Here is a 24,928-nt window from a genome sequence, read left to right on the forward strand (position 1 = left end):
AAGGGCAGACCCCTTAGCTGAGACGGAGCACAATCTGGAGGCGATAACTCGAGGAGTCCCGGAGTATTCCACTATTGATGATGTTCCACTGCGTTGGCAGAGACACACAGTGGGAGTCTTTGTGAGACTGCGTCGGTTGATAGGCTGAGTGATCAGAGCAATCTCGTGCTATCATGAGCACCGTGCAGGTGGATATCCTTTCTAGTTTTTTACACATTTGTAGGCTTTGAAAGCCAAGTGTCCCAGAACACTCTATTTTTTGATATCTTGATGTAAGCACTCTGATAGACGCGATATATATATATATATATATAGAGAGAGAGAGAGAGAGAGATATGCATGTTTTATTTTCTACTTATGTATCCATAATATGATCAGTTTTATAAATGTCGCAAATGCCTATGAAGAACAAAATTTGCTAATGCATTTGTTAATGTATTTAAATTATGTGGAATATGTTGATATGTGATGAAATCAAAATTTCTTTCCAGCAATCTAACACGTAGATACATACACAATATTTGTGGATTTCTCACTGAGTAATGATTGTTTAACTGTAACACAACAAGCTGTGAATCCAACTTGACAACTAAATCCCTAATGCCAAGAGAAATTGCTTCTGACAAGAGTTCAATAACTACACTGTATTCAGCAATATTATTGGTTGTTCGACCAAGGCAGATACCTTGTAAGTTAATAAGCTCGCCATTAGGGTCATAGAGTACCCATGTTGCGGAAGACAGGTTCCATGTGCTACGACAAGCACCATCAGCAAAACCAACGTATGACTTGAAGACATCTGCAAACTGAGTGGAACATAAGGTAAGAAGAAAAAAACATTTCTGCAAAGCAAACAAACCAGCCAAAAATAAAAACGCACACTAATGTACAAAAGTCATTACACAAATTTCACACATAATATTCTTCAGATGGAGTCCATTTCCGGACTTAGATAATCAATCAACATAGAATAAAACCGGAGTTTCATCGTCGACATGACGTGTAAGCATTGACTCGGCCAAATAATAGAGTAAAACTCATAAAAGTCTATGCCCCCATGCCCCCCCAGGTGAGGGGGGGTTACGATCATGAGATTAAAAACCCATTGCAATAATGGGAAAATGGTAGAGACTCGAGGAAAAAAATATCGTGATATAAAGCAATAAAAACTTAATCTCATGAAGAGGAAAAGGTGCCCCCAGTTGAAAAATCTTGATAATTTCAGGGTGAACCGAAATGTCAATAATCAGGGTTGCAGTGATGTTCCCTATATTACCCTCCGACAAAACTTCATGCACCAGGACAGGTGGTTGAAGTGGAGGCATGGGGCAGTGAGAAACAAATGCTTCAAGGCAGGAAGGCATCTCATTGAGGCTGGGAAGAAATGAATAACGATGATGTAGATCGTTCCATCAAGTTTCGTCTAGAGATATGACCTCAACAATACTCTCATCAATGGGGAATGTCTCATTCAAAGGATCCGGAGAATCCTAAGAACCAAGCCAAGGAGATGGCACATAAGTGTCCAGGTTCATACTAAAAACAGTATGACTTTCTGAAGCGGCCATTGAAGCCAAGACAATTTCTTGATAATTTTTCTCTAATGGACTTAAAGGCATAGCATCGCCAAATGAATCAATTTGATCTGGGGTAGGGATAATCCAAGGATCTGTAGAGACCAAGATCATATTGATTGAACTAACATGTGGAGGTGGGAGAGTAAAAGTACCCATTAAAGCAGAGTCTTTGAAGAGACCTACCCACACACTCTCATAAGGAATTTCAGAATTTCTCACGTAAATGACATTTCCATTCGATGAACTAGAAGAGAAGAAAGACAATTGATCGACGGTGATAATTTTTCCTTCGTGAGGAAAACGAAGCACCTGAAACAAAGAAGAAACCACACAAAACATAGCATGTGTCTAGATTCGCCCAAGAAGAAGGTTGTAGTTGAGATTCACATCTACAACTTCTACTTCTAATTCAATAGTCTTTCCCTCCAATGTAATGTTGGAAATATTGAGAGGGGGGATGAATCATTATTTCCTTTCAATTGTTACTTTTACCAGTTAGATCACTTCTATTTAGAACACAAAATGAACAATAGGAATAAAAAGCTTTTATTAATATAATCTTTACAATGAATCAAGTACAATGTATATAGGGCTCCAACCCTAGATGAAGACACCGATCTTCAAATTCCCAGGCTCCAACCTGTTTCCAAGCACCAATTTGTACTTCCAAGGCTCCAACCTTGTCAATTCTAAGGCACCAACCTCAAGGGCTCCAACCCTATATCTCGTACAGGCTCCGACCTGGTTTCTTGAGGACTCTGATCCTCTATGGCTCCATACCTATCTTATCCAAGGCACCAACCTTGAGTTTAGGAGCACCAACTCCAAAGACACCAATCTTATATTTGCCAAGCACCAACTTGGCCTTTCCAAGGCACCAACCTTGTCAATTCTGAGGCACCAACCCCAAGGGCTCAAACCCTACAGCTTCACTTTGTCAAGGTATGTTTGGTTGTACTTCACAGCTTCCCAAGTCTTCTTCAACGAGCCCTGGCTATCTTCAACAATGCTTCCCCCAAATCACTTCATTAATAACAACCTTGTCTTCTCAGAAGGTGTCACCATTATTCTTCATATTACCCAAGAAAAAATCTCCAAAGTCACCTCATGATGGATTCAATGCATCTTGGTGTCCAAGGGTGTCTCAAGATCAACTTCTACAAGAGTCTTTAGATGTCTTCAATAATGCCTTAAAGGTGTCTCCAATAAATTGCTCAAGTTCTGCACCAGGTCTTCCAAACAGCTCCAAGATAACTTCAACAAATTTCTTCAAGTTACTTCTGCTTCAAGGATCTTCAAGTTGCTCAAAGGTGTCTACAATATTGCTCCAAAATGTATTTAATGGTGCTACAAGGAGCCTTCAAGAATGCTGCTCAAGAGGAGCCAAGAGATAGGCTCCAAAGATGGCTTCACAAGACACCCTTCAATAGTACTTCGAGATGTTTTCCAGGGTTGACTCCAATAGTGCTTTTCAAGGCTGCCCTCAATAGACAAAGATGCTTGGTCTATATTAGCTTATAGATTGAGGTCTTTACTTCAGAGGTCTATAAATGATGCCCATTAGCTGTTATGCCTCTATCCTCCAAACAGGTCCAAAGAATTTGTTATAAGCTTACCAATCCAACAAATCTGAATCAACAAATTCAAGGTGATGTTGGGAATCACGATTGTTGTTAGACCAAAACCCGCAGGTATTAGTCAACGATCGGATCGCCAGAGATAAGGATCCACGAGAGGCAGTTAGTCCATGTCACGAAACACATGGGGAGCGTTGGTTTATCCAATGTCCAACAATCTCCCCCCTAACGCGAGCTGGGTGTGTATCGAACTCGTGACCTACGCTCTGATACCACTTGTTGGGAATCACGATTGCCGTTAAACCAAAACCCACAGGTATTAGTCAACGATCACATCGCTAGAGATAAGGATCCATGAGAGGTGGTTAGTCCATGTCACGAAACACACGGGGAGCATTGGTTTATCCAATGTCCAACAGGTGAGTGATGATTATTCAAAGCAATGTGACTGTCCACCAACTGCTCTACAAAAGTTTGTTGCAAAATGCTTCAAATCTGCTTCTGAATGCCTTTTATGTTGCTCCAAAACTTTACTTCAAGGCCCTTCAAGATCCTCTCCAAGTCTACTATACGGATGACAAGTCTGTAACTTGGTGCCAAAAATCTGAGCTCCAAAAGACTGAAATTCTGTGGTGTAAGAGCTACAATAGGACACTGTTCAGCCTTCCGAGCTTCTACAGGATTCTGGAGACCATGATCTAAGCTGTCCACAATCCTAAACAACAAATCTGAGATGTAAGTTAAATGAGAATAGGTTCGAAGTAATTTTCTGTCCACTGTTCCTTTACACAACGAGCTTATCACAGTAATATTCCTCCTCGGCCTCCTTAAATTTGCCCAAACAGTAGACTACTATGTCCTCTCGACCTCCTTGTTGTTCTATACCTTTTCTCTGAAATGATCACCGAAAAATTGATAAGAATGAAGTGTTTAACATCATATTTATACACCAATTCGCTCACCAAACTGAATAGACATGTCTCTTAAGGGCAGGCTGACATGGGAGAGAAGCTCAGGTCGGCTTACTGACCAAAATTACATCATTAACTTGTAAAATCAATAACTTTCAAACCGCTTGGAGTTTAAGGCTGAGTAATAGCTCGTTGGAAAGGAAAACGTATGCTCTTCAAGATGGTGTAGGTGTTATTAAGGAATTTTGCGTCTAAGGTAGCAAAAAAAAAAATTTAATGTGATTGATTATTTCTGAGTGTGGAAATGGAGGCAAAGTAGAATGCCTTTGAGTGTAGGGCTTCTTCATGGTTTTATTTCTTCATTGATTGTCTTCATAATCATGTCCTAGCCTTCTTCAACATAGGATCACCATCATCATGTCCTTGCCTTCTTCAACGTAGGGTCAATAGTGCAGAGATAATTCATCAATCAAATGCAACAACATTATGTAGTCTTCATTTGTGTCTTGACATCTTAAACAAGAGTTGTAATCATCCTCTGGCATCTTCAAGAATATTTGCCATCCCGACCAGTGACATCAATGACAACCTAGATTAACATGTAATCGGCAAGTTCGTGAGAATACCGTATGGACGTGAGCCTCTGCCATCAAAGGCTTCCAACACGAAACATACATGATGCACGTGGAAGCACCTTCATCAATAATAGTCCGATGGATTGTCTTTCCTTTTAAGAACCTGTATCATAAAAGAAATCTGATGAGGAAGACGAGGCACATGGTTTTCAAGATCGAAGGTAATCAGAATTGAATCAGAAGGATCAATAGCGCCTATAGCAAACAACAATGACTTCTTCTACGTTAGACAGGATTGGATAACCTCCAAGGCAGACATCACCGAAGGTGCCTGAGCTAAATTCTCAACAATATTGTAATGTTGCGTAGCTCTAGCATTCAGATTAAAAGATGATTTCTAGATAACACCTTTGGAAGGTGGTTGGATTATGGACTCACTGTTAGGGTGCTCAATATGGAGCAAACCAGAATTGGACAGAGTAGAAGTAGAAGGGATATCTGTGACTTATTTTTCCACCTTCTTATGCGTGGTTTGATAGTCCTTCGTTCGAGTAGCAATCGAGATAGGTGATGAACCTTGCATCATGAAAACCTAGGAACCTGAGGAAGCAGAGGATTGCGGTTGGTCTACCAACTGCGTCTGCTGAGATGGAAAAGGTTCTTTTAAGATAGCTGGATTCCCTTTCAACAAGCAATTAACTTTAGAATGTCAGGGAAAATCCTTGGTGTAATGATCTTCCTCACAGATGAGGCAAGGATATTTTGGCTTTCTTTTAGAAGCATCATCAACAAATGATTTAAGAGGGTCCTATTTTGGGGCGTCGGCTTTGGCTTTACCTTTTGCCTTTTTCTTACCTTTAGAGGCCTTATCTACCGCGGCAAACTGAATAGCATGTACCTCAGAGGTTTTACTAGGACTGGATGAATTCTTCGAGGGATTATTGGAACCAGTGTTTGAAACAATTTTTTGCTTTGAAGAAGCTTTCGTGGAAGTCTGAGACATAGAACCAATTACGCCATCAACAGGTGGTGCATCAGGAGACTTTGATGTTGTCAGACCCGAAGATGGTCTCAGAGCATTAGGAAACATCTCATACAACATGCTAGATTGTGAATAGACCAAGTCTAGATACTGGCACAGGCGATAACTTGCTCCTCAGTAACACATCCACCCATAACTATATCATTAGCAATTTTTCTAATGAATGATTTTGTGAACCATTCAGTCAACAACTCATCAGCAATTTCAAATTTGATGAGGCGACGTCAACGTCTCCATTCATGGAGATGATCGGAAATGTGGGTCGTGGTGTCTTGCTTAAGGGATGTGAGCAAATGACTTTCAGTTTCATACCGAACCAGCAATTGGAAGTGGGTAAGGAAGGCCATAGCCAGAGAGTTGAAGCCAGCATAGGTACCTCGAGGTAACTCAATATATCGTTTTGCGGCAGCACCTATGAGGGTTCTCTGAAAGAGGCGAAGACAGATCGAATTGTCAACATACGATTTGGAGGAGCACCATAGGTGATATGTCATCACATGGGCTTGCAGGTCCTCCTTAGCCTTTCCTTCGAATTTGGGGAAATCACTTGGAATTTTATTTGGAACTGGAGGCCAATAAGGCAAATGAAGAATGGGATCATTCGTGAGCCTCAAGACATCGGGCAGCTCCAACGTAGCCAAGAAATGAAATTGCATGTTAAACGGAATATAGGGCCTTTGAGGAGACCCAAACTGCGAATTCCATCCTTTCTGGTAAGGATTTTTCCCCCACAGTGGAGGATTTTGTCCATACGGGACTGATTTTGTCGCCACTGAGGGTTACCTTGACCATAAGGTGGATTTGGTCCAGGGTAGATTTGATATTGACCTACCATAGGCTGCTGATAAGCATTGTACGCAGCATATGGGTTTTAAGGTTATTGAACCTATTGACCCTAGACAAAAGGAGATTGATCCTGCTGTTGCAGGGGTTGACTTTGGGCTTGCAAAGGCTGACCTTGTTGATATGCATATAAAGCTTGTTGCTGCCTAGGTTGACCTTTTTGCTGCAAAGGCCGACTTTGCTGCTGTAAAGGTTGACCTTACTACTGCAAAGGTTGGTCTTGTGAGGACAAAGGTTGAGTAGACTGCTGAACAAACTAAGTTTGCAGTTGCAAAGGCTGATGTGACTGCGACAAAGGTTACCCCTGTTGCTGTGATAGTTGCCCTTACTGCTACAACACTTTCCCTTGTTGCTCCAAAGATTGCCCTTGTTGTTGCGAAGGTTGTCCTTATTGTTGCAAGGGTAGTTGGACAGTTCCTTGGGATATATCCTGAGGGTATTGATAATTCCATAATTGAATCTGACCATATCCACCAGGAATAGCGGATTGACCAGGCTGTACATAAGCTCCTACTTGAGGAATGTAAGACAGATTAATCAAGGCTTGCGAACCATATGGGACATAAGCCTATTGGAGTGGAATATGAGCCATATAAGGCTACTGATATTGGATAAGGCAACTGAGTGGAAATGATCCATATAAGGCTACTGATATATGAGCCATATGAGCCATATAAGGCTACTGATATGGAGCTATCTTTTCCAAAGAACCCTCATGGGTGTTGCAGCCAAGTGGTACATAGAGCTACCTCGAAGTACATACCATGACTTTAACTCTTTAGCCATGGCTTTCCTCACGCATTTTCAGTTGCCGATTCGCTATGAAACTAGCACCTATTTGCTTACATCACTTAAGCAAGATACTGCGACACACATCTTTGATCACATCCATGAATGGAGACGTAGACGTAGACATCGCTTGATCAAATTTGAGATTGTTGATGAGCTGCTCACTGAATGGTTCACCAAATCATTTATGGCCCCAATTACTCATGATATAGCTATGGGTGGATGTGTTACTGAAGAGAAAGCCATCGCTCGTGCCTAGTACTTGGATATATTTTACTCTCAATCTGGAACTTTGTATGAGTTATTACCCAATGCTTTATGGCCATCATCTGATCCCGCAGCATCAAAGTCACAACCTGTACCTCTCGTTGATGGAGTTATTGGTTTAGTATCCCAGACCCCTGCTAAATCTTCTTCCAAACAGAAGTCGGTCTCAAATGTTGTTCCTAATAGTTCATCCCAGAATCCACCTAGCCCTGGTAAAACCTCAGAGGTCCACGCTGTCTATTCTACCACAGTGGACAAATCCTCGAAAGGAAAGAAGAAAGGCAAAGGCAAGGGTAAAGTTGATGCCCCAAAACAGGGTCCTCCCAAATCGTTTGTTGGCGAATCTTCGCAACAGAAACCTACGTATCCTTGCCTCATTTGAAAGGAAGATCACTACACTAAGGATTGTCTGCGACGATCCAAAGTTAGTCACTTTCTCAAAGGGACCCCCGCTGTCCTCAAAGAGTCGTTTCCATCTCAACAAACCCAAATGGTAGACCAACCCCAATCTGCTTCCTCTGGATCTCAAGTGTTCATGATGAGTACGCCTATTAATGTGGCTACTAGATCGAAAGATTATCAAACTCCTGCTTCAATAGCTGGGAAAGAGAAAGAAGCCTCACCTTCTTCTTCTACCCTGAGTTCTAGCCCTCTGCATATTGAGCACCCTAACCCTGATTCCGCTATACGGCCACCCTCTCGAGGTGTGCTGCGGAAATCCTCGTATAATCCCAACGCCCAAGCTGCTCAGCACTACAATATTGTTGAGGATTTGGCTCAGGTGCCATCAGCCATGTCAGCTCTCGAGGTGCTCCAAAGCTGCCCATCACAACGGAAATATTTGTTGTCAACTATCGGGGGCATCGATCCCACCAATTCCAATTTGATATGTTTTGATCTAGAGAACCATTTTCTGTGTCTCCATCATTAGATTGCCTTTCTCATTCAGGTAATCATCAATGAGAAGACCATCCACCATACTTTCATCGATGAAGGTGCTTCCACCTGCATCATGTCGATCGCATGCTGGAAGGCTATTGGTTCTCCTGCTTTGAACCAATCTCTGAACACCTTGGAAGCTTTCGATGGGCACGATTCGCGACCCTTCGATGTCTTACCTAACCTTGCCATCACTCTAGAAGGCAAGACAGTGCAAGTCGAGGTAGAAATTGTTGATGCCAATCTCAATTATAATCTTCTACTCAACCGAAGCTGGACCCATGCCATGCATGTCGTGGCCTCCTCTTTATTTCGCATGATTCATTTTCCCCATCAAGGGAAGATTGTCACTGTCGACTAGTTGTATTTCTTTGCCTCTTCCTCCTCAGATGGCAATGTTTCATACGTTAAGCACACTGGTGCTCCCTATGAGAGTGTGGGGGTAGGTCTTTTCAAAGATTCTGCCTTAATGGGAATTTTTCCACTCCCACCTCCTCATGTTGCCTCTGTCAACATGATCTCAGTCAAATCTGATCCTTGGGTCATACCTTCACCAGATCTTGTTGATACCTGGGGCGAGGTTATGCCACTTAGTCCCACCGAAGTCAATTACATGGAAATTGTTTCAGCTTCGAGTTCTACATCCTCTGATTCTTTTATGTCGAAGACCTCTCTCGATATGTACTCTCAATCCTCGTGGCTTGGCACTTTGGAATCGCCTGATCCCTTAGTCGAGACCTTCCTTGCTAATGAAGGTATCATGGAAGTCATGTCTCTCGAGGAACCACCTTGGATCGATACTCATCATCGCTCCTCGTTCCTGTCTCGTTTGGCGGTGATGTCTATCGTTCTCGAAAAGTTCTCTTCTCTGCTATCTTTTGATGTGTCAGTTTATCCTTACATGATCAATATCTTTCAACTGAGAGAACCTTTATCCCTTCATGGATTCAGGATTTTTCTCCCTCCACGAGTTTTTACCGATTGCCCATTATTGCAATGGGGTTTCCATCTGACTCGTAACCCTCCCTCGCCCAGGGGGCATGGGGGAAAAGCCTTATATGAGTTCTACTCCATTATTTGGCTGAGTCGATGCTTACTCGTCATGGCAACAGTTAAAATCCGGTGTCCTTATGTGTTGATTGATTACCCAAGTCCCAGCATGGACTCTCTCAAGAATTACTATGCTTAGGTCATCTTGCATGGTTACTTGTGTACATTAGTGTGTAATTCACTTTTGTGCAATGTGGTTTTGCGTGTTAGTTTTCAAATATATTTCCTGTTTACTATGTTTTTCTTTCTTTGCAGATTACTGTGACTCCCACATTGGTTTCGCTAATGGTGCTTGTCGTAGTACCTGGAACCTATCATCCGCAGCATGGGCTATTTATGACCCTAACGGTGAGTTGATTGACCTTCTAGGTGTAGAAATTTTGAATAATAAACACATATTCAACGGAGATTATCCCGATTATACACTATTGCGGAATACATGCATGATACATAACCTCCTCTACGTTGATCATCAATTTAGCAGCATCAAAAACAATGAAACATCAATCGCATGCACACATTAACACAGTGTGTAACCCGGGGAAAGCTTACAGCTAAAAACCCCACACTATCTGTATATTAATGATTGAGAACATGTAACAATACATAGTACAATACTCCTCACAAGTATCCAACTCTATCTCCACCTGTTACACACAATACAGCTCAGATCTGGTCTCCAAATCTCCTCCGCTGCTTGCCTGCCTCCACTGCACAATCCTGCAAGAGAATGAATGAATCCAAACTCGTTCCAAGTTCTATTTACCTTGGAGAATCACTCACACTGGAAATCACGTGAGCACAGGCTATATCACTGGGCATATGCAATTCTCATGGGCATACTCAATCCTTTGATTATGCAAGATCTCATGCACAACTATAGTCACAACTGATAGCAATCTCAACCTCTAACACCTGTCTCCACTGAACTGTACATGCACTGAGTTAACTGATGTATTCTTCAGTTGCATTATGAGTTAATAATTAGTGAATTAACTAATAACTAATTCACACAACTCATCACTTAGTCTATTGGCCAGTTAGACTAAATACAACTAATTCAACTAAGTCAAACTGAACACAACTCCATCAACTCCACATCCAACTCCACAGAACTCAACCACATGAGTTATAACTGATGTCCTGCATGCAATAGCTCAACTGACCCAGAAAGAAAGTGTATTTCCTTCTGACAGCTGCATGTGCCACATCTGTAGCTCAAACTGAAGTGCTCCAAGAAGATAAGATAAAGTTTATAGTCTAAATATTATTATGAGACAATAATATTTGACTTTTCTATTTTTTACTAGCAGTCTAAAAATAGACTCTGATCACTCCTGTTGTGATCCAAAAATAGAAGTCCATCTATTTTTCCCAACATGACCAATCATCCATAAACAGCAAACTGCAACTCATAGACCATGATCCATATGTCTAAAAATATACATAGTCTAAAAATAGACTTTGCGCCAAAACTTGCCTGCGGGACCACTTAGTGAAGGCGACTCCTTTCCACTAAGCTCCATCATCTTGTTGCATTCTCAACAAGCATTTCTTGTTGCACACTTTTCAACACTCCCTCTCAACAAGAAAGGCTTCCTCTCAAACCTGATCCTGTAACTCTGGAATGTTTTGCATGCAACACATCTGCCCGGTCCACTTTGCTCCAACAACACTTGGAACAAAAACACTCCCAACTGACCACTCTGTTGGGCTAGGAACATACTCTAATGCTGAAGCTCTACCTGTTGCTGACAAGTGCTCCCTCTCTGACATCTGCGCTACTGCAACATCTCCATGCATCTCGCACCATTGCACACCTCTCTGTGCCACCTAGCACTGTGCAAAACACTTGTGCCTCTCGCATTGCTGTAGCCTGCATGCTATGCGCTGTCCTGGGATTCCCTGCACTGCCGCTCCATCCGCATCTGTCTCTACCCAATCATTCAGATCCTGCTACTCCACATCGGGGCTCCCGTAGCAAGGTCTCATCCAAGAGGTTGGGTACCTCAAGGATCTTGCCCCTCCTCCTTGGGACGATCAATCCACATCACCCCATCTCCTACCTGGAGGTATGGCTGCATGCGATCCCTCAACCCACCTGGCTCGAAGTTTCCCCTACTGGAGGTCTCTACATGAGTAGATGTCTCTACTCGATCTCCTCTCAGCTTCCCTTGTTGTGGCTGCTCGACAACCTCCTGAAGCTGCTGCACCTGTTAACACTCAGGTTGTCCCTAAGCTCCTTAAGGGATACGGCTGAGGTAACCACAAACCAATCTTTGGACTACAGGTCCTAGCCTACCTACAATCAGAGAGGGCTCTCTCTTTATAATTTAGCTTTGTTTTGGGTTGATTTTAGGCTAGTTGTGATGTTCTTGGGGTTTTGTTTTGATTTTGGTGGGATGATTGATGTTTTCAAGTAGGGAGGCATGCATAGTGTGAGAGGTTTGAACCATTGGGCATGGAGTCATGGTTTAGGGCTGCTAGTGCGTTTTCTTGGTCACAAGAGGAATAGAGAGCAAGATAGCTACACATAGAACAACATTCAAGCTGAAATAAGGGTGAAATGGAAGTCAGAAATGAAAGGCAACTAAGGATCTTTCATCCAACTAACAGAGGGAAAGGTGAATGAAATTTATGTAGGAGCAGTCAAGGATTCCTAAATAACAGTCATACATGGATGAAATGGAGCAAATATGAGCCATGAGGTATTCATATTTATGCCTAAATCCGCAAAAAACATATAGAAATCACAGAAACTGAGCATAGAGTGCTGCTAGGCAAATTCTAAGCTAATCTTTCTTTCTGCAACTTGGATCATGACATATAGATGGTATAACATATATAAATTGAAAAACAGAGACAAGGAAGACTTATTGAGCCATGTGGGAGCACGAGAATCCTGTAGTCACTCTTCAGCCATTAAAACATCCAACAGAAAGTCCATCAACAAGCTCTTCAGCTATCTTTGATTATAGAAGTTCTCAAACATACAGTGCGAGTCTCTCTTGAAACAAATCAACCAACCCTTTAAACAATGCAGAGGGTGGTATAAATAGGGAAAATATGTACAGACCAGATCTCTTAGAAGATCTCAAGGAAAAAATATCTCAAAAATATCTATAAAACAGATCTTAAATAGATCTAATGAAATGAGTGCTTCTAACCTAACATATGCTTGAAATAAATGCCTAAAATATCTGCATGAGTTGCGCAGGGGACAGCAGCCTCAAAAATGGATTAATACAGTCCTTTGAGCCATGCGCTGGCCATTTATCATAACTGTGCTTTGGGACTTGCAGCGCTCGCACTCATATGGCTTAAATGCATGTAAATCTGCCTTGGTGAGCCTTAAATGGCTCCTTAACTGCTTTCTTGACTTTGTTGGAGGCCTTTATTGCCCATCTGCTTTGGAAATAAAGACTTCCACCAAAAAACATTAACTGATACACTTTGCCGCAACACTGATACTCTTTCACTGAATGGGGGCTCTTTCTCACCGCTGATACACTTTGTCGCTTCAAAATCGCCCTTGCCTGCTATTTATGACAAGATTTGACTATTGTTGTGCTGTCTGTGGGCTTCTGGAGGCTTTTGGAGAAGTATCGGCGCTGGCCGATTAAAATCTGATCAAAAAGGAAGAATTATTGCCAAAATGGAGGAGGACTGGACGTTAAATGCCTGCTGAGGCAAAAACTCTACATCTGGAGCCGATCTGTGGAGGAGCGATCCAAGATTGATGAAGAAATGATCTGGGCCGCCCCTGGAGAAGGAGCGCACAGGAGCGATGTAATAAAACCTCAGAAAAGGCCCTTTCTGCCTTACAAGGCAAAAAATGCCTTTGAACGTGAAATTTCATGAAAAATTGGGGCGGGAGCGACACTGTTCATTAGATTAAATCCTGGACGTTGGATCCGGCGCGGGCTGATCCAACGGCTGGCGCTAAATCGGCGATCGGCGGATCAGCGGTCCCAACACATAAAACCTCCGATGAGTGATATAGTCCGCGGACCCGAAATCCCTTCAAAACTGTTTTTTATAGCTTTTCGGGCCCCGAAAAGGAGCGTACAGTACTACCCCTTTTCAGACCCGACACACTTTAGGCTCTGTTTTATTGTATTTCGGCTCCGGAATATCGGAGCACTCCCCCTTTGCCGTACAAAAAGGCCTTTTCGGACCCGAAAAATATATATGCCACGCTTTATAACTTTTCGGCTCCGCCAGTCGGAGCCATATCTGGGAGTGATGCGATTAAATACAGGCCGTTGATCTGTGGGCCCGAATGGGCGGCTGAGATTAACTCGGCATTTCGGCAATCGGCGGGGCGGAGGGTTTACACATATGCGATCGCCGAAATGGGCGATCGCCGAAACGATCTGGACCGTTGATCTGGGCGGGACGATGGACGGCTGCGATTTGGTCGCTGTTTCGCTATCGGGGAATTTGCGATAAGGCTTGCGATATATGAAAATGCGGGGTTTTTACGTTATAACTCAAGTTTTATAAAAAACTTAAATTTGAACGATAAAGCGGGGATATGCGGTATATATGGAATATGTGGAAATGAAACATTGCGATAGCGATATCGCATCGGCGGAGGGGGATGGGGGTATACATATGGGCCAACAACCATTGCAACTACCGATTGCCGACTTGCGATATCGCAATCGGCGAGATATCATCAGAGCTTATATAAAAAGGGCCAATAATGCTATTTGAGACCTCCGACAGCGATATCGCGTCGGAGGGGGGAAGAAGCAATCGGAGGGGGGTTTTTCAACTCAGCCAAGGGTTATTGCGATCGGGGGAAGGCTTCTCCAATCGGAGGAGGGTTTTTATAATGAAAAGGGACTTTTTATGATCGGCAAAGGGTTTTTAAGGCCTTTGAATGGTTTTTGGGTGTTATAAAGGGTCTTTAAGGCATCGGAAGAGGCCTGATAGCCTAAAAAGATGGATTTCATGCCTTGGAGGAGTTCAAAGGCACTTGAGATGGGTTTTATGTGTTTTGAGAAGGTTTTAAGGCCAAAAAGGGGTTTATGCCTTGGGAAAGGTAAAACAAGGCCAAAAGATGGATTTTATACATTTGGGGGGGAATTTTATGCATAGGAATGAATCTAAATGCATTTGGAAAGGGATTTGAGAGGAACAAAGGGGAAAATGAGGGTTCTTGCTAAGTTTCAGATAAACTTAGCAATTCCCAAGCATACTTATGGTTATTTTTCAACCAGAGGGAGGGGATATGTACATAGGGGAGCTATTTAGTGCTTTTTAGTGAGGGGAAGGGGAAAATAGATAGGGAGTTACATAGTATAGTTAGAAATTAATATGAAAATGATAAGAAAGCACTAAGTTTGAAGATCTTAGGCTATTTAAAGGGGAAAATGACTTAAAGAGTGAATAAGAGTACTCCTAAGCAAAGCAAACCTTTTCTTAGGCAAATAATATGAAAAATGATGAAATTAAGAGATGTCAAGTAGATCTTGACCTCTTTAGGGGAAGTTAGTGAGTGATTTGGGGACAAGGAAGAAGGGGGAGTTAGACATGCCTCGCTTGAGCTGCTCCAAGGGAAAATTGCCTCATACTTGTGATCTAAATGGATATAACACTTGAAAACATGAAATGGATCACATAGCTTGATTCTGCAACCACAAAACTACTTACCCAGCCTACTTACCTAGCATTTTCTCTTCTTTTTGGTTTGGGTGCACTTGAACTAGCAAACCCAGCTTTTCAACTTTTCTTTTGGCTATCCTCCTATCTAAATCGATCCTTATTTCTTCCAGGGCTCAGATTAAGCTGTTGAGCGCCCTTGATTCTCTACCTATCTATAAATCTGCCAAGATTAAACAGTTTGGACAGATATTTATTCTCTATCTTATAAAACAAGCAATTAAAACCTAGGGAAACCAAGATTAAGCTGTTTGGCTTTCCTTTAACTGAAAATTCTTCAAAAATGAAATAACTCATCAAAATTGGAATATAGCAGTGGCATTTAGACTAGCACACTTTCATGGCCTCTTCTTTGGCCTCTTTTGGAAATATGGAACCTTGCAGCATGACAAGATGACATATTTGGCATGTAAAACAGTCAATCATGAAATATGAACACCTATTGCAATAGGAGGCTAACAGCACCAATCGTGGCTCCTCCACAATTGTCTGAGACTTCTTCTGGCTCTGCATGTTGAGAGGTAATATACGCTCCCTCTCAACCAGCAAGTCTCCATCAGTTGCCTCGCTGCTCAAGGATTTGCATGCATCTTGAACCTCAAGAGCATACAGGTTCTTGACCTGTGAACCAATCTGCCTCACCTGTCTAGTGATGATGTGTCTAAGGAAAACCTTTCCCTTACTGAAGACTACATCATAGCCTCTGTCCTCCAGCATCACGATCGACACCAAGTTTCTCTTCAGTCCTGGTACATACTTGACATCGGTTAAGGTAAGGCGAGCTCCATGCTCCCTCTGAAAAATAACCGTGCCTACACTTGAGACACTATACTTCTCATCATTACCCATCCCTATGAGTATTTGGAGATCTTTCTCCTCCAAAGTACTGAACAAACTTTTGTCACCGGTCATGTGGAAAGAAGCTCCACTGTCAAGAAACCAACCACTTCCCACCATGGATGAAACCATGCATGCGAAGAGTGTGAAGTCCAACTCAAACTGTGAAGCAAGTGAGGCTGCCTCACCTTCAGATCCTTCCCCGGATCCCTTCTTGGACTTCTTCTTTGGGCAATTAGTAGCATAATGGCCCAACTCATGACAACGAAAGCATCGCACCTTCGACTTGTCAACCTTCTTCCCATCATTGGAAGAACTGGATTCGGAAAGAGAAACCTTCCCCTTCCCCTTCTTCACCTTACTCGCTAAGGCACAGTTCTCCTCATCATGCATAGATGAAGAACTGTCTCTGGTGCGCCGTCTAATCTCCTCTTGCACAAGATCCGACCAAAGTCTCTCCCATCCTGGCAATTTCTCCCTTCCATTCACCGAGTCCTAGTAGCTATGCCAACTCTTAGGAAGGCCAAGGAGTGATAGACTCACCATATCCTCATCCTCAACAGTTACCCCCACACTTCCCAGCTCATCTCAGCATTGGGTGAACTTCGTGAGATACTGGGGCATATTGTCTCCATTCTCACACCTAATGTTTCTGAGTTTATCCTTGAGCGCCAACTTCCTCTAGTCGCTCTTGCTTTGGAATAATTCTGTCAACGTTTTCCACATCAAATATGGAGAAGCCTTTCCATGGAGGTTGGACACAATGTGATCCCTCACGCCCTCCAACAGAATCCTTTGACACTTTGTTGTCTTCTTTTGCCAATCCCCGACTTGAGCAGCATCAGTAGGTTTTGGGACATCCGCATCTATGAATTCCTTCAACCCATTATCATCTAACACCGCCTCCATCATGTCCTTCCATGCAATATAGTTCGAGCTTCCCTCAAGGGCATACTCCAATCGCAATCCGTTGAAAGACATTTCAACTTTGACACCAAGAAAACACTGCTGCAAATTCGAATTCCACCAGCTCAAAAAAACTCAACCGCTTCTGATCTAAAATTCGTGAGAACAAAGTATTTCTCATACAGAGATCGACTGTATGGGCATTCACTGGATATCTCACCTTCCAAAAGAAGGATGAATCCAAACGCTACCTAGCCCGATCACAGACTCTGCCTGAAGAAATAAAATGTAAACACTTTCTGAATAATAGATCTGATGATCAATACAACACTAATATCATATAGAACTTCTTCTACAAATCAGCTCGCTCTGATACCATGTAGAAATTTTGAATAATAAACACATATTCAACGGATATTATCCCGATTATACATTATTGCGGAATACATGCATAATACATAACCTCCTCTACGTTGATCATCAATTTAGCAGCATCAAAAACAATGAAACATCAATCGCATGCACACATTAACACAGTATGTAACCCGGGGAAAGCTTACAGCTGAAAACCCCACACTATCTGTATATTAATGATTGAGAACATGTAACAATACATAGTACAATACTCCTCACAAGTATCCAGCACTATCTCCACCTGTTACACACAATACAGCTCAGATCTGATCTCCAAATCTCCTCCGCTGCTTGCCTGCCTCCACTGCACAATCCTGCAAGAGAATGAATGAATCCAAACTCGTTCCAAGTTCTATTTACCTTGGAGAATCACTCACACTGGAAATCACGTGAGCACAGGCTATATCACTGGGCATATGCAATTCTCATGGGCATACTCAATCCTTTGATTGTGCAAGATCTCATGCACAACTATAGTCACAACTGATAGCAATCTCAACCTCTAACACCTGTCTCCACTGAACTGTACATGCACTGAGTTAACTGATGTATTCTTCAGTTGCATTATGAGTTAATAATTAGTGAATTAATTAATAACTAATTCACACAACTCATCACTTAGTCTATTGGCCAGTTAGACTAAATACAACTAGTTCAACTAAGTCAAACTGAACACAACTCCATCAACTCCACATCCAACTCCACAGAACTCAACCACATGAGTTCTAACTGATGTCCTGCATGCAATAGCTCAACTGACCCACAAAGAAAGCGTATTTCCTTCTGACAGCTGCATGTGCCACATCTGTAGCTCAAACTGAAGTGCTCCAAGAGGATAAGATAAAGTTTATAGTCTAAATATTATTATGAGACAATAATATTTTACTTTTCTATTTTTGACTAGCTGTCTAAAAATAGACTCTGATCACTCCTGCTGTGATCCAAAAATAGAAGTCCATCTATTTTTCCCAACATGACCAATCATCCATAAACAACAAACTGCAACTCATAGACCATGATCCATATGTCTAAAAATAGACATAGTCTAAAAATAGACTTTGCGCCAAAACTTTCCTGCGGGACCACTTAGTGAAGGCGACTCCTTTCCACTAAGCTCCATCATCTTGTTGCATTCTCAACAAGCATTTCTTGTTGCACACTTTTCAACACTAGGTATCTGTCTAGGTCGCACAACTAACAACATTGCCGAATACAGTGCAGTCATTGAACTACTGTCAAAAGCCATTGCTCTTGACATTAGAGAGTTGGTTGTCAAACTGGATTCGCAGCTTTTCGTCCTTCAACTCAATGGGAAAGATTCCATCAGAAACGCTTAAATATTGAGAATGTATCTCTGTATCCGTCTATTGGAAAGACATTTTGATTACATTACATATCATCATATTCTTAGACGCATGAATACATTGACAAATGCATTAGCTAATTATGTGTTGGATAGACATTTACGAAACATGTGAAAAGATAAAACAAACCATTTGTACCATAGTAGACAAGAAAATACAGCATATATATATATATATATATATATATATGGATGGTGATAATTTTTTATACATCAGAACCCCAAAAAAATAATGTGTGTCCAAGATAACATCGATGGCTCGCAGGCCTCATATATCTGTAAAACGCAGGCCTCAAAAAATGTAAGTGTTGGACCTAGGAACTAATCAACATGGTGATCATGGTAGCATGATACAACTCATGCAACACGAGTCAGCAATCGGTGGATCCGATCCAAGACTCCCACAGTGTGTCTCTGGTACTGACATGGAATGTCTCCTACCCGAGCATACTCCAGGATGCCATGAGTCAACCCCTCAAGGTTCCTCGCGATCTCCTCCTCGTTGTCACTCCCTTCCTGATAAGGAGCAACAACATCAATAGGGTAGGGGACGCACCTGGATATTGTGGACATCCCAGCAGACCGCTCTGGTCCAACGTCTGCATTAACAAAAGAAATGTTATAATCACATATATACCAAAAACAATTAAAAAAATCTCAAAATTAAAAATTTTAATTTTTTACCTTCATCTTCAAAATCCTCTCCATCTGGTAAGGGCATGTCCGGGTCTCCACGGAAGTCGATGCCATTGTATGGCCAGTCCTCCACGACGATATTTTGTCATCGTAGCCATGAAAAGAATGCAGGTCGGTATGACTTGTGCTAACCCCCAGTGATCCTGGGCATCAAAAAACTCCAGCGGGCCATCCACGTATCGCGTGGCATAGGAGGATCTACCTTAGTCAGCTGATACTCGAACAGTGGCACTCGTTCCAAGAAAAATGTCACAAGCACAGATCTGAAGCAAAATTGTTTTAGATTCCCCACCTTATCTTTGGACAGCTAGCGCTTTATGTTGGTCTTCATGGCCTCAGCCCAGTTGAAGATCATAGGTGTTGTGCAGTCAATAGCATATAGGAACTTCAACTTGTTGGTCTCATATTCCGCCTGGGACCCCGCTACTCTGTTGATGGTCAATCGAAGCACTCTTAGTGTCAGGTCCCGAACATTGGAAATCTCAATCTTACCACTCTTGGATTTCAAGGCCTCAGGACAGTGTTCAGCAAGCAATGAAGATATGCTTGCCCCAATCGGTCGTGACCCATACAAGTTCATTGGTTCCCCTCTGCAGGACAATCCAGTGATGAAGTATATATCTGAAGTTTCCAACTCCAACTCCTGGTCACCAATGACAAATATCTCCCGATTAATGTCCCAAAGACTAATCAGGTACCGAAGCAACTCAGGTTGGGCCCGCATCCCTGGCGTGAGAAAGAATTTGAGGAGCTCGCAAGCCCTCAAAGCTTCCAGGAAATTTGGGTCATTCATTTCCTAGGTGTCAACATCCTCATGTTCCTGTTCTTTCCAGTCCACCATTTTCAGCGATTCTTTCCTGCAAAAGCCATTAATTTGAGTCAACAATCATGCTTGGCCCATAAAATTTGAGTTTTAACGGTGATTTTTTGAGGAAATAGGGTTTTCCCCTATTCACGGCGCCGGCACGCTTGTTTTAAAAAAAGTTGCGTCGATGGCGTGACTAGCATTGTTAATCATCCTCAACCGGTGCGATTCATGCCTAGAAGTCGCATCGACCGAGGGCAAAAAAGTTTTTCAAAACTCCCCTCAAAAATCTAGAAAATGGTTGAAAATAGAAATAAAGGACATGAAAATGGAGCTCAGGGCTTTGGCTTTTACCTGGAACTGGCGGCTCGGTGATTGATCTCCCGAATCTCCTGCAATCTAGTCCAAAACAATTAGGGAAAAAGTGAGTAAAAAGTTTTTCACAACAAGGTAAAGTGGTAAATGGTAAAAATATATTTACTTTTCTCCTTTTTATTCATTTTTTCATGAAAATATCAGGTTTTCATAAATATTTTAGCCTATTTTGCCTCAAGAATTAGATAATACACTTTACCTTTTTGCGCAGCGACAGGTGATGGATGTTCGAAGATGATGACGAGTCACGTTTCAGCTCTTTTCTCGACTCGTTAAGCTCATATGAAAATATTGTTGTGTTTATCCCTTTTGACTTGTAAAAGAAAATAAAATGGGCGGTCCGCTTTCAAGCTCTTTTTTGACCCTTTAAAAGCGAAAAGATGGCCGAGCCCTTGTCATTTTGAACTCGTTAACGGATGTGAAACGTCATGCGCCCAATATAAGTTTACCCCTTTTTCAGGTTGGGAGGCATTATTTATGAAAAAGGTACTTCTTGACTGAAATGGTCAAGTGGTTCTCTCAAGTATTTTTTTTACCTTTTTGGGCTCTAGAGACACAAATGTACGAAAAGGGACAATGTGGAGTTTTATTTTCCGTGTCTTTTTCAAACTCTCTAAACATGAAAAAGATACCGATTTACACCTTTGTCGGACTCGTTAAACTATTAAAAGACATCAGATTTGTCCCCATGATAAACATGAGCTTCTCCTTCCTAGGGCTCATTAAACTTACTAGGTCGGATTCGTCCGAAGGATGAACTTACAGTGAAAGCATATGCTATCCCCTTCAAGCTTGTGATTAAAAATTAATTGGGATACCTGCCAGAAATGGTGGGGGAAAATTTGGAAATCTATCAGTTGTGTCGGCAACTCACTCTTGAACATGACACTTTTTGCTTCGTGTCAGGTTGGGATATCCTCCTTTATATCATTGACCTTCCTGGGTTTGGGTCATTCATTTTTCCTTCCATTTGGTCTTTCCCACATCATCATGACCATCGATCCTGTTAGAGTCGGTCTTGTCGCCCTCCATCAGCGATCAAAGCTCTTTGCATTTGCATATGTAGGTGTCTCATCAGTGTCAATTTTTGCATCCCGTTAGGCATGCCATAACCCTGATGGAGGAGCTGGTGTATTTATACCCCTCTTGGCTTTGCTGGATCAGTCATATCAGTCATTAAGCTCTTTCAAGCTTGTCTTGTTTTGTCTTGAGGTCAAAGTCTTAGGTCTAGGGTTTTGGTCATTTATCTCTGCAAGGTCATGTCTCTGAAAGTCCATGAGTGCTCAGCAGGCCAGAGGGAGGATTGTAAACATGTTTCTTCGATATTTTTATCTTGTACAGTGAATTTTCACCTTGGATTTAAAAACTCTGTTTTTAAAGCCAAGGTCATTTTTTTTGAATTTTTGTAAAAAGTGATGAAATTTTCAAAAGACTGCAACAGACATCATGAAACCCTGGTCCCCTTGCCTAGATCCCTCAGATGATCTACCTGCAAAAAGAATCAAGTCAAAGCACTAAAAGAGTCAATTTCAGGACAAAGGAAGCCAAAAAGTCAGTTTTATAAAGTGTCAAAGATAAACTTTAGAAAGTGGGTTTAAGCATGAAATTTTTTCAAATGGAGGTTATAAAAGCTCAATTTCCCTCCTATTATTCTTATTGTGCACCCAAGGCATTGTTGAGAGAGAGTGAGCAAGCATTAAGAGTGTTAGGCAAAAACTGGTCGAATTTCGGGCTCAGCACAGGCGCGCGACCCGTCAAGACAGGCGCGCGACCCGTCAGGAGGGCGCGACCCGTCAGAGGCCATCCCGCAGTTCAGTTTTTGAACGGGCGCGACCCATCAAGCGCGCACGACCCGTTGGGCGTGGCGCACGACCCGTCAGGAGGGCGCGACCCGTCAGAGGCCATCCCGCAGTTCAGTTTTTGAACGAGCGCGACCCGTCAAGCGCGCACGACCCGTTGGGCGTGGCGCGCGACCCGTCAAGGTTTCCCCTGCAAACTCGAAATAAAATCGCTCAAACTCCCTCAAATCTTCAAGATTGTTTGAGTTAGGCCCTCTACACTTCAGTTTGGTGGTTGGTTATGATTGATGGCCCTCATGCTTGTGTTTAAAGGTTAAATTGTGCAAGTGGATGAAATTTTAAATGACTGCATTGTTAATGTTTAAATGTGGTAGGGTTTGTGTTGTTTCAAGGTTTTTTCCCTTTGTAATTGTTACCCTCCTTCCCCTTTCCATTCACATCTGTATTTATATCTATTTTCCCATACTATTTCATAAATAAAATGCAAACCCTCCCCTCTCCCTAATCACTAAAAATGCAAATCCTACCCCTTCCCAAAGCACCAAAAACACTCAAACCCTAATCTTGCTGCACCATATGCATGAGTAAACACAGCAATTTGTTGGTGAATATGTGAAAGGTTTTGTAAATAAGTTTCCAAATGTCCCCTTGTTACATACATGTATTCCCTTATGTTCACTGTTTATACATGTATTCCTATATGCAGTGATTTTGTAAATGATTCCCTATATCCTTGTTATGTACATGTATGCCTGTATATATGCAAATATTTGTTTGCAATGTATTCCCTAAATTCCCTGTTATTCATATATTCCCAATTCCTTGTGCAAGAGGTCCCTCCCCTAACATTTCCCTCATGTAATTGTCCCCTTGAAACAGCATAGAGTTCAGCACTTTTACAAGCAGAAACAGCAATACATTTTGTCCTCTCTGCTCCTCAAACATGTCAGACACTGAAACATATGAGCAGAGTGATGACCAGGCATCAGCTTCAGAGATTGAGGTACAGAGGAGGCCTCATACCAAGGCACTAAATAGCCTAGCCACAGCACAAATCCCAAAAAAATTTGAGCATTTTGGGTGAATTTTGGCATTTTCAGGCGATTTGCAGGTTTTTTCCATTAACAGGTCTCACCCCGCGCGCGACCCTTCATCATGGCAACTCAGTTTGGCAAAAACTCAGCATTTCCAGAATGGACTTTTGACATGCAAAGTTACATATGCCCATGGATGGACTTGAGATTTGGTGAAGTTCTGGTCCCCCAAAAGGTCAAAAAACTACCAAAAAATGACTTTCTAGCCCTTTTTTGAGTTGCAGAAACCAGTCTTGGGAGAATTAACTTTTGACAGGGCAAATGAACTCCAAACCCAAAAATTCCAGTTGGGTTGGAAAGTAGACTCACAGTCCTTTCCAACAAGCCTACTTTTGCCCAATTTGGACACCTGTAAGTGCCCCAAAAACAGCTCCAAATGTGCGCGACCTGTCAGGCAGTTTTGTCCAGAAATGCACTGTACAGCCCAGAAAACGCAGATTTGACTCAGTTTGACTTTTTGGGATGAAATGTGATCCTCTTTGATGTAATTATTGTACTTTTTAGACACTTTTACTCTTATGTAACACTTCTAGAACATTCATTCATGGAAAGGGTAAATATTAAATGAATGAATTGGTTTCCATGTTTATAGAGGCAAGTTGTTTTGATTGCCTAGTTTGTAGTGCTTAGTTTAGAAGTGGTTGAAACAGCTTCTAGGATAGTGAGCTCGACCCATGGAGGCAGGGAAAGAGGTTAGATCATCTATATTTTGTACTTTCTTGCTCATTTTCATGGTTGGACTATTGAGGGAGAAGCTATCATTGTATTATTCACTGTATCTCTGCAATTTTTGGCTAAGGAAGACCAGGGTTTTGCAGTCCTCTTTGGGATTCTTATGGACTCATGTGTTGATGGTGTGTTTCTCAATGTACTTCTAAGCTTGTTATGTGATTCATTTCCTTTCTTTTACTTCTGCACATTAAACAAATGAAGTGATAAAGTAAGAATTCATGCCTGCCATGCTCTGCTTTTTAAGTTTGTTTAATTTCAATGTTTTCTTCTGTCTGAAGAGAATTCAAAGTTATTGTTTGCTCTCTTTAGCTCTTCATCTTTCATTCCTGACCATCCACCTCAGTTAAAGGCATCAACACTGTCTCCTACCTCGCCCCAAAGAACCCCTTGCAGAAACTGTGTCCAATCCCCACACCCAAAATTGCCCTCACCTCAATTTGCCACCAAAAACCCAAAAAACCCCAAATCAACCTTTCTAATCAGTTTACTAGCCTAATATCAGTGTTACCTTATTGGTCATCTCATCTATTGAAGATTTTACCGAGATAGACCGGAGAGAGCCTTCTCCTGCCCCGTAGGGCTAGCTACGAGGCTAAATGGTTTGATGTTGCCTTGAGGTTTACCTTTCTCAGCCTGAGGTGAAATTTCAAGTGCTAACATACTGGCG

The sequence above is a fragment of the Pinus tabuliformis genome, chromosome 1_1, assembly GCF_031772625.1.
Source record: "Pinus tabuliformis cultivar Carrire ecotype Pingquan chromosome 1_1, CPIR1, whole genome shotgun sequence".
Classification (NCBI taxonomy): Eukaryota; Viridiplantae; Streptophyta; class Pinopsida; order Pinales; family Pinaceae; genus Pinus; species Pinus tabuliformis.